Source organism: Aegilops tauschii, chromosome 1 (assembly GCF_002575655.3).
Source record: "Aegilops tauschii subsp. strangulata cultivar AL8/78 chromosome 1, Aet v6.0, whole genome shotgun sequence".
NCBI classification, from domain to species: domain Eukaryota; kingdom Viridiplantae; phylum Streptophyta; class Magnoliopsida; order Poales; family Poaceae; genus Aegilops; species Aegilops tauschii.
In genome coordinates this window covers 84,674,997-84,686,376 of record NC_053035.3, presented here as the reverse complement: position 1 = coordinate 84,686,376, position 11,380 = coordinate 84,674,997, and the positions used below count along the sequence as shown (strand labels likewise).

Below are 11,380 nucleotides of genomic sequence, written 5' to 3'. Positions count from 1 at the left end.
CGGCGCGTGAGACGGCGATGGGCATGGCATCGACGGGCACAGCGACAGGCACGACAGGGCACAGGATCGACGGGCGGCGCTTGTCTTTTGTTTTAGTTTTTATGTTAGTTGTGTTCTAAGCACTGTGAGGGCGTGAAGACTATAATGTTTAATTATATTTTAATCATTATGTTTGCGTATTGTTTGATTTTTTTCGGCATTTATTTGAGTCTTGTGATTTTTTATGGACGCTGCTACGCAGCGCCCGCGCGCTATGCGGAACGACCTCGCGGCCGGCAATTTAGGAAAGTTTTCCCCCGTCGGTCCCCCCATGTGCCAAAAAAGGAAGTGGCCATCCCCCTCGCGTGCCCACGTCTCCCCACCAAAAGAAACGAAAAAAGCGAAAATCTGCTTCTGTGCTCGGGCTCAGCTGATCCCGCAATCCACACCGATCAGTTTGCATTAGGATTCGTGCGTATCTCTGTATTTTCTGTCGTATGCCTCTTTCTCTGGAGTGGAGCACAGTAAGCATTTATTGCGTCGGATCGTTTCGCTGGTTTTGCGGGACAGATAGAGGCTGGATGGCTCGTTTTCTTATCGGTCCTAACGTCGCCCGGGGACAGCTACACCATTGATGGCTCGCCACTTTATCTGAGCCACCCTGAGCCGTATGGGCTAACTCCTCCCATGGACGGCGTCAACACGTCTGCAAACATAAATGCATCCCCACCCAGACCATCTGCCCATAGCTCTCATTAACTCCCCCATCTACCTCCAACATCTCTTTTCCTCCCCCATATCCTCCTCCGTCCTCGTCTCCCGCGACATGTCCACTTCATCTTCATCATCTCTCCCCGTCCCGGCGGACTGGTTGCTACCCCTGATGGCATGTCCACTCTGCGGCCACGAGTTAGTGACAGCCGTCGCAAGGAGTGGAACAACGTTGGGCACCGATTCTACAAGTGCATCCGCTACGATGTAAGTACTTTTTGATCCGATTTTGCCAGATTTTCCTTATTGAATCAACTGTTCGCACGCATTTCGACCCTTTCATGTTCTCATGCGAACTTGTCGTCCCTTCCATGTTCTTTCAGTCAAGGCAGTGCCGTTTCTTCGAGTTCCAGCGTGCGTACAACATGAGGATGACTCATGAGCAGATCCTGGCTGTGCAGCACCAGGCCGGATGGCACCCACCCGGGTTTGGATTCGCGCCCTAGCAGGGAAATGGTCCTTCTCAGATGGTTCGTGCTGCCATCCAACCCCAGATCCAGGCGCAGTTGCAGCCGCAGATGCAGCCTCAGATCCAGTCTCCGATGCAGCAGCTTCCCCCGGCGGGCAACAATATGATAGCTGACGCCGGAGTCGGAGCAGCATATGGAGCACAAGGCCTAGGTGCAGTCGCTGTTCTTATGGCTGCAGTGAACATCATGCTAACTGTTGTCCTGTTGATGGTTGTGTTAGCTAAGTAATCTCCGTAGGTATTCTAGGGCACTCCTTTATTAATAGCGCTATGCAAGTTCTAACTATTTTAGTGTAACCAATGGTGGCTCCCTTTACCGCTCAGCCTATTTGAGACGACGACCCAGGTTTTGAGCTGTTGTGCTATTCGACAACCAACTATGTAATGCTTTATCAGACCTTCATTAAGCTCCCGTTTTTTATTATTTTGCTGGGTTCAGATTGTATGAATTTTTACATCTCCCCCTATGCAACGGGGTTAGTTGAGCTAACTCTCTCAGAAACACATCATGTGTGCGAATCAGCAGCTCAACGAAGCTGCCATGTTTTCTCATCACAAACCATTAATCTCTAGCGTGCATGTCCATCCACACCCAGTATAAATGCTGAACCATGTTTGACATATCAACGTCTAGGAGAGGTTCACCGTTTCGTTATGCCACACGTCCCAGTACACGCGTCTCCCCTCGCCGCACCATTTCCTTTATTTTTTTGGATTCGCGAGGGCAGAATCGTCATCACGCATTATATCCCTATCCCACGGTTCCACCCACACCACCACTCATATCCTGCCCATTTCTTCCCCACCCGCCGCCGGAGAGCAGTACCAGCTATTCTACCGGTCGATCCCGTCTCAAATTCAGCTCTTGCATGATTCAGGCCCCTCATCGGTCATACCACCATGGTAAGCTGTAGATTTTACCTTTTTTTATAGCTCTTCTCTATCTAGCGTCATAGATTGTATGCCTGGATCTGAATCTTGTCCGGGTCTCCCCTTTTTTTTGTTCCTCGCAGGATGATAGTAGTTCGCAGTCCGGCAGCTGCGGAGCAGCGGACGCTCGTTATGTTAAGGACGTTGCTCAGGCAGCTGCGCCTTGCCCTCTTGTTCACCCAGAGGGCTCATCTTCAAGTGCTAAGTCGGCAGATCCACCTGCACCAACATCACGCATCTCCATCAAGCATGCAGCTTGTGTCATTCAGAAGTTTGACGACTACAAGAAATGGTTAGTAGAGCAGATTGGTTTTGGTGGTATGCTGAAGCTCCCAGCCGTGCAGAAGCTGAGTTTGAAGTGCAGCGCTTGGATAATGAGTAGAGTCAGCGTTAGCCGTAGGGAGATTAAACTTAGGGATAACAAGGTACTCAGGTTTTTCACCGAGGATGTGCACAAGGTTTTTGGGATCCCATGCGGTCACCGCAGTGTGAAAGGCAGGGATGCAATCATCAATCCTGAAGCTGTTCATTTCATAAAGACAACACTTTTCAAATGGATAAAACCGGCGTGCATAGCTTGCGGGCTGCCGAAAATTTTCTGTTGCGCGATATCAATGAGAATTCAAGCAAGTTGGAGAAGGATTGTTTCCAGATTGCATTTGTCATCTTTGTTATGGGCCATGTACTAGCACCAACTACTAAGCACAACTATGCTACCATCAACTACTGGGGGGCGATTGCAAATATGGAGGCCATAGTTTAGTTCAATTGGTGTGAGTATGTTCTGTTACAACTTCTGGATGCAGTCAAGAAGCTGAAGAGCGACATGCTGGCCAACAATCAGTCCACCAATCTAACCGGTTGCCATTTTTTCTTCCAGGCAAGTGAACAATTTAACATACAAGCGCAACTTTTCTGAATCAGACGATGCACAGCAAGTTATGTCAGATTTTCTTTTTGTTATATGTTCCATTGAACGACATGTTCTTTGCTATGCAGATTTTCTTGTTGGACAACCTTGATCTCGGCATTTTAAACAAGCCTCATAATGTGCTCCCAAGGATATCTGACTTCGACCCAGAGTCATTTCGTAAAATGTTGATTATGGCTGCCGATCCAGTGAAAGGAGCTACATCATATTCTCATGCAAATGTAGTACAGTTTTTACTGGATCAACACCCTTTTTCTGATATTTTTATGAGTTCTGATGTAATGTTCAAAATGCTAATCGGCCCCCACATTCTTTTATCTAACACAGCTGAGAGATGCGTCGACGGTCTGCTACATATGGCAGAAGTTTCCCTCATCTGTTCCGTCGTCAACAACTAGTAGAAGGCTGCTGAGGGGATGTGCCATGCCTGCAATAGGAAACCTTCAATTCAAACCTCCCCTACCACATTGCGATGCTGGTCATCAGGTTAACACTGACGGAGCAATGCCATCTGCTGCAGCTCCTGGTCCATTGGATTTCGCAAAGTACTTACATGAGAAGTACCCACAGCTTGTATGTTTTTCATCATTTTTGGCTTGGTTATTTGTACACTACTTATTTTTCCTCGCCCATGCTAGTAATCCATATCGTCACCTCCTGTGTCGGCTTCGCAGGTAGCAGACGAGATCACAATGATTATAAAACAGCAGTACGCAAGGGGCCTTACGCAGTTGACACAAGCCAGCAATTCTATCCAGCAGGCCTTGTTACAAGCAAGAAATGGTTTGCAACTGGATATGTACAAGTTTTCAGACCAAGTAATCAACTCAGTGTCTACCCGCTGTGTATGTTGTCGTGTGCGTGGTTTCACTGGTTGCCCTGCCTTAGGTCGTCATAAAACCCTATGCATGTTATGCATTTTATGCCTGTGTTATCTCTCGATATGCCATGCAATATAATTGCTTTTTACTGTTTCCACCATCAGGCACTGCTAATTCCAAATCGGTACGTTTTACCACGTCGGTGGCTCACAAAATTCAGGGGAAAAGGCTAGAATTATCTGAATCCGAAGGTTAGGCTCCACTTGATATTCTGCCTTGTTGGTTTGTCCCTTCCTTATATTGTAGCCTTTCTAGTATTTGCTGATCTCACATCAATCCATACTCACTCCATTTTTTCCGATTAATTGTGGCAGCTACTTCGCCCGCAGCACAAAATGTTTCGTCGCGCAAGAGATCCGCTAATATGGAGGACTCCGTATCTAGCAGCAAAAAAACCACGTCAGCGGCATCTTGCAATGTCCTCAATCACTTCAAGTCTTGCCTCATGTCCCTCGCTGAAATGTATGCTGACCTTCCTGCCAACACCCCTATAACTGTATTTGGCCAATGTTCCAAGAACCTTGAGAAGAGGAAATACATATTCCAGCACGGGTTCGCAACTGATCCATGGTGCAGGGGAGTTGCGCCGCATCCCCCACATCCACCAACCACGGACCTTATTGCAGCTCATTTCTTGGAGCTGTCACATCAAGATCTGCGGAGGTGAGTCATTGTATCCGTGTGGGGCTCATTTTTGTTTTGTTTCTGTAGAGTTGCGCTCATTTTCCTTTTTAAACTTTCTCCATACTTTTTCTCCAACATATTCAATGTTGATTCTCATAGCCCAATATGTTCACCCATCTAAGTATACTTGTCATAAGCAGGCACTACATTGTACACGCCAGTCCTAGGCTTATCCGCATTACTGGGATGGCTATGCTTGATCAGCTAATTGGGTCGCGCCCCCTTCAGCACGAGCTTGCCTCTATAATCATGAGAAGGTATTCTCGGTCTGATCAGGAAGCCAATTCGGAGTGCCCCTACATGAATTGGAGGCACAATATCGAACCTGAATTTGCGGTATAACAGCCAGCCACACGTTTGTTGTGTAGTTTAGTATTTTACTTCTTTTGTCCAGAAAAACATGCTGACACTGCCTGTATTCATGTTTTTTCGCATGCAATTTTCCATTAAAGACCATCGTTCTTGCCGACCAAGAATACTTGACAAACATCTCAATTCAGAAGCAGCTTGTTGGAAACGACATCCCATATGACATTACATCATGCCAGATGGTATGTCTACACTGCTTTTCCCCCAATCATAATATTATGCAGTACTAATTTTCATGTTTTTGTTGACTTCCTACTTGACTTAACAATCGCCTTATCAAACTTATCTCATTTAAACGTATGTTGGTTTCAAACACCTGTTTATTGACTCAGTTCTTCCTGCCTGTCCCCCTCGAGGATGACTGGATAGTGATCATGTGGGACATGATGTCAAGGAAGCTCCATGTACTTGACCCGCTCATTAGGGGAGAAGGTCCGCATGACGCAACGAGAGATAAGCATGAGATGATTGCCTGGAAGCTACATCATGCACTTTTCCAATGCCTTAACGAGTATTATGCTGGGTGGCCAACGCAAGACGGACAATGGTCAACCAAATACCCCGTAATAGCTGAAGAAACATTCTGCAGGCAAGCTTGTTTCTGCTGTTCCTAATCACACACTCAGAGCTACATGGCAGCACGAAATCTACTTCAGTTTTCTGAAATTAAACTTGTTTTTATCTTTCCAATTTTCTGATCAATTTTTCACTATCTTACGAACAGAGATGAAAGTGGTGGGTGTGCTCTCCACATAATTAGGAACTACGATGGCCAGAAGCTCAAAATCCCCCTGACCAAGGTGACGCCTTTTTCCTATTTTTCTTTTTTTTTTGTTTTATTAATTTATCTCCACTGTAGTCGATACGGCTCCACCATCGTTGATTTCTGTATCACATCCTGAAGCAAAATACAATTTTCCGTATTTTTTTACAGTACAACGCTGGCAGAACAAAAAGGCAAGCACTTCATGAGTGCATCAAGCTGCAGGGGAACTCATCAAAGTTGGCGCATGAGGCTCTGTGGACTGTCCTGGCGCCAACGGACTCATGGGTTGATTCAATCCACTCCGGGTAAAGGCCACATCGATTTTTTTTAAAATAAAGTTGCCACTGTGGTATGTGCGGTAACAGCTGTGAAATCTGAACATTCGAACCTAGTTCTATGAAATCATGTACCCTAAGTACTTTTTTTCATTCATCAAGAACCAGGACCCCAAACAATGTAACGCTCGAGCCCGTTTTGCGTTAAGCCATGCTCGTTTCGTAGTTTTTCGGACAGCAACTATGTTTTCTTAACATAGTACGGACCATTTATCTTTGCTCCTCAATCGCCGAGCCTTTTTTCTTTTATATCCGGCGATAGTTTTTGGTTACTAGCATACTATGTGCATCCATACGGTTAGTTACCGCCTGTTGTCAAACATCTGAATTTGTTACCTCATCCGGCCCAAAATGTTGCCTTAATCGAAGCTCACGAGCCACACACAAAGTACAACTCTTTTCTTCCCGCGAATCGATACAATCAAACCTTTTTAGGTCACGTTGTCTTACCAAACCAAACATGGCATATTATGTCGACAGCACAGAAAATAAAAAATAAAAATCATGTACAATCCCGTTTTACACTTAGAGTATCGAAAAAGGCAATCGCCATTATTTACAGTTAGACAAAATCAATCCGCACCTTGTTTCCCACAGTTCATGCAAGTTTTTTAATGATCCAGCACGTACAGTTCTCATTAGGAGCTAGAAAATCGATTCTGTCTTCCTTTTTCTTATATTAAATTATAAACTACATTTTTTTCTAGCTCAACTATGATCACAATGATATTAATCTACTAGCAAAAGTCCTACTTTGCCGACAAGCCCGCATGAGCTGCAGTCGGGTTAATGAGTATTACTCGCCCAAAATCGGCACTGAAGATCGAGTCACTTACTACTCCACAATGCAGTGCACCAAGGCCCGAAGTTCCAGGCGATTGTCTTCTATTCAATACTTATTTCAATTATAATCCGCTTCAAGGCCAAATGCTTCTTAAGTAGCAACGTATTAGTTTTTCCCTATGGCCAAGTATATTTGAATATATTTCGTAGCATGCAGTCATATAGTTTTGAACTCGTTTAACCTTGCCGTCTCGCGCGCACATAATGCATTTAGCCCAACTTAATCTCAACAACTCACGCACACAGCTAGAATGCAAATTTTGATCCACAAGGCACAGATGTGCATCAAGCTACTCAGTGCATTCATACATGACATTCGTTCCACTTAGGTCTTAATCCGTACTTAGGTTTTACATACCTTTCGTTGCAAACTACACCTATAGATCGCTCAAATCATGCTAGGTTTTTCCAGTCCATTAGATTATATTCGAACCAAAATGATACGGTGGCGCACTCGTTGCAAAATTAGTTCTACCACGTTCACATCCAAAAGGTCTTCTCAGACTGCGTTCGCTCTTCCATAGTCACACAAACGCTTTGCCGCTCCTCAATCTATGATCACGTCGTACACGAACTCTGGGATGTCCCCCTTGTTCCCTTTCATTGTCACAATCTCGTAAGCTAGCTTCGCCCGTAGACGGTCTATCTGCCCCTAAAAGAAAGGAATCAAAGCAGCATGAGTTCTGTTTTTTTTCATATGTTCACTGAATAACTTAGATATCCTCAATTGGATCGTTGCACAAGGCAATTACATTTGTTTTTTTTGCAACAACTAACCTGGTTCAGTGATGAACGGAGGTACAGGCCGATGAATTCAGTGTAGTAGTGTGCGATGTAGATCCCACTTTCCTCCCTGTCATTTTAAAATTTCTTGTCAGTACTCCATAACTAGTAATTTTCAACGTTTTTAATACACTCATCAGGTAGGGCGCGAACAGGCCTGCTGCAAGGCGCATGCTGTGCCACTAGTGGATACTTCAATGTCCATCCTTCAGTTTCAATCAAGCCGTTGCCGAAGAAATTGTTGAACAGACAACAGAACCTGCGCTGGAACTTTTTTGCACGGCCTTCATGTTTGATTTTCATCTCATCCATTTCATCTGTCTCCGTTGGGTCCAGGACCATCACCGTTTTTTCATCCTTATCCAGCAGGTACATCGACCAGCAGTCCATAAAATCGACTGGGAACCAGAACTGTCCAGCAATTTCTTTTTGTCACAAATAGGTTATGACAAGAACTTATAATATTTACGTGTCCAGATGTTAGTGGAAATTCACCTTTTTCAGCCAGTCAATCCTGTACCCAGCCTTTTCTGAATTCATCATATCCTCGATGTAATCCCAGTCAGTTTCTCCATCATCCCTGCAGACCTCATCCTGTAATTTGAAAAGTACATTTTTTCATCAGTGCCTTTTGATAGTACAGAAATTAATACTCACATCCAATTCAGACTTTTTAAGTTTTATTTTTACTCACAACAAATTTGGGGTCGAACAGCCCTCTGAATCTATCCAGCCACCCGCGGTATATGCCATTATCTTTCTCGCGTAGCATGCGTTGAACACACCTCCACATGTTCATTGTTACCTCACCACCTGGCGTCAATTCATCTTTCATATCTTGCCCAGATGCAACTGCCAGTATTGGGTCGTAATGCTTAACCCATTTCCTGCATTTCAATGTTCCTTCATTTATCAGTATTTTTCTTCTGTTTATGCACCCAACGAATGACACCCAGTAATATTAAATGCTTACCTATTCAGTATCGGTCCCTCGCATGCAAGCAAATTAGAGTTGAATTTGAAAATGCATTCATCGCTGGGCTCTGAGTGGTTCAACCCAATTGAGGGGGGGTATTTATCACCCCAATCCTTCCTGTCAGTGATATGCCCAGTTTTGTGTCCATTGATATGCGATGGATTCAGTGTCTTCCCCCTGTTACTAACCGTGTGTTTGATGCCGCACTTCCGCAGATATTCCAGGACAACTTGTTGGAACTGCGTCAGCCGAACATCACTTCGTGTTTCGAAACCTTTTGCTCTCCCCTGGCCGTCACCGCCATCTGTGCGACATAGTCAGGTGCAACAATCATTAAGATGGACGACGAAATTCATAGTGGGATATCAGGTTCTCATTTATGGACATTTACCTCCATCATCCCGACGGAAAGAAGGACCAGGATGGCAGTTTGTTTGGACATCCAACACATGTGCTCGATCTGGTTCTGGCTGCTCTGTATGAGCAACGTCTCTGGGAGTTGTAGGAGGCGCTGCAATAGCATCCGAGGAGGTCAGCTGGCACGCATTACTCCTATGTCCACCTGTAGTCCTTCTTCCACCCTCGTTGGCACCGCTACAGTTGTGAAGGTACATGAGGGCAGCTTGCTGTAATGTGGATGCCGAACCATCACCCACAGTGCGCAATCCGCTTCTACGAGGTTCACCGTCATCCGTATCTGTGTCAGACGACCAAATGATCATTTTTCATTAGAACTCAAATAAATGACAAGAGGGAGACAATAAATGCACAGCGTAATTTTGCGGCAATTACCTCCGTTTTCACGATGAAAGGAAAGACCAGGACGACAGGTTGCAGCAATATCAAAGGCACGTGCACGTGCCCTCCGTTGCTCAAGGGAACGGTTCTCATTTCCGTCGCGTTCACCACCTGAATTGTCATCAACGCCATGCCAGCCTAGCAAGATGAGGCCGTTCAATGGTGGGTCTTCGTCCAACTCATCTCCTTCCCTTCCGCTTCCAACTACCAACACGGCTGCATTATGCACAAAAACCAGGTAAGTTCTCTCCACTATAGTCTAAATAATTTGTTTCAAGTGTGAACATCATGTTTTTGAAATGTCTAAATACTTTGTTTCAAGTGTGAACAACATGTTTTTGAAATATATGATAGTAGTAATCACCTTCGATCCACGCAATCCACCGGATGCATGTGTTCAATGAAGCTAGTAAATTAGTTAAATTATATAACCCCACCAAATTTGATCCATCTCCATTTGCTCATCTTCTTCCATGTAGTCGATCGGCACTTGTGACGCCACGGCAAGGAACTCTTCATCCAAGTCTGGAACAAACATACTATCAGTGATCATCTTGCGTACTTTTAAATTATATATTATTTCTTTTTACCATCATACCCGTTGATTCATCTTCATCGATTATGTATTCAGTAGGCACCCCCGGTGGAACATATGACAACTCGTCGTCTACATCTGCAAAACCAGGTCAACATTTTACTTGAATCGAAGCAAAATGTTCTTTGCATTTCATTCTATACATTACATAAGATGAGCAATCAATTACCATCCTCGTCAAACAAGGGCAGTAGATTCCTTCCATCTATGTTGTTAAATTTCTCATAAAACGGACTCCGACTCGTCACTGCCTGCTCACTTGCTTTCACAAGTGCTCCCAGGTTGCTGTCAGTGATAATCAATGCCCCCACACCCTGGCTACTGATTTGCTGACGGTGTTCCTGGCTGCTATGTTCCAGCTCTTCCCAGTTTATGCGATCATCATCATCTCTCTGTGGCGTGTTGTTCCCATTTGCGTCAACTCCCGTTCCATGATCTGCATGATTGAAGATTTTTGTATCAATGTCAATTTTTGGTTTTTTAGCTACTATGTATCCCAAAACAAATTCAGAAAGACCCACTGCATCCATTATTATTTTTAACGACATTACCTTCGTTGTACCCTTCCACTCCTAGGTCTGATAGCATCACCCGAGCCTGCTCAAAGATGCCTGTGTACACGCAACCAAGCTGGTTCATATGATGTCAGCCTTCAACCATCAGCTTAAACACGAATGCTATGTACCTTCAAAAAGTTCTGGATTGCCAATTGCTTGTTCTACCATAGCTAGTGCAGCGGCAGATAAGCTCCGCACGCGCTCCCTCCTTTCTCGTTCAGACTCTCCCTCAGCATTCATGTCAAATGCGGCAGACGATGATCCTCTATGAGATGGTAGAATTCCATGAATTGCCCCGTCTGTCAAAAACAGTGCAACACAAATAATTTTTTCGAAACGCATTAGTGCTGACTGGTTCATACTTGCACCTTCAACTAAGTACAAGGATCAAGTTTCTGAACTCACATTCAAGGTCTGCTTTAGCTTTATCCTCGAGTTCTTGTAGCTCGGCTCTGAGGTAGTCCCCCCTGCTACGAAGCATTGCAGCTCTGCATGACGTCTGAGTAGAGAATCGGACCATGTTTGACACAGTTTCACCACCATCGCTGATCCTAGGCTGTAGGCGTTGCCTGTGTCGGTTGATGCTACGTGATCCTGTAATGTTACCAATCTTATCATCAGGCTAATGGAACATCCGGCATTATACTTACTGTCGAGACGCAATTTTTTTAACATACCTGTAATGCGTGCTCGGCTTAGATCATCTCCAATCG

General features: G+C 44.8%; 1 long non-coding RNA gene across 1 annotated transcript; it reads left to right on the top strand.

Moving 5' to 3' along the window:
• Positions 1-756: 756 nt before the first annotated feature.
• Positions 757-1,721, top strand: LOC120973461 (uncharacterized). Its single transcript, XR_005768353.3, has 2 exons — positions 757-957; positions 1,074-1,721. It is a non-coding gene; the product is annotated as an uncharacterized lncRNA (long non-coding RNA).
• The last annotated feature ends 9,659 nt before the right edge of the window (positions 1,722-11,380 follow it).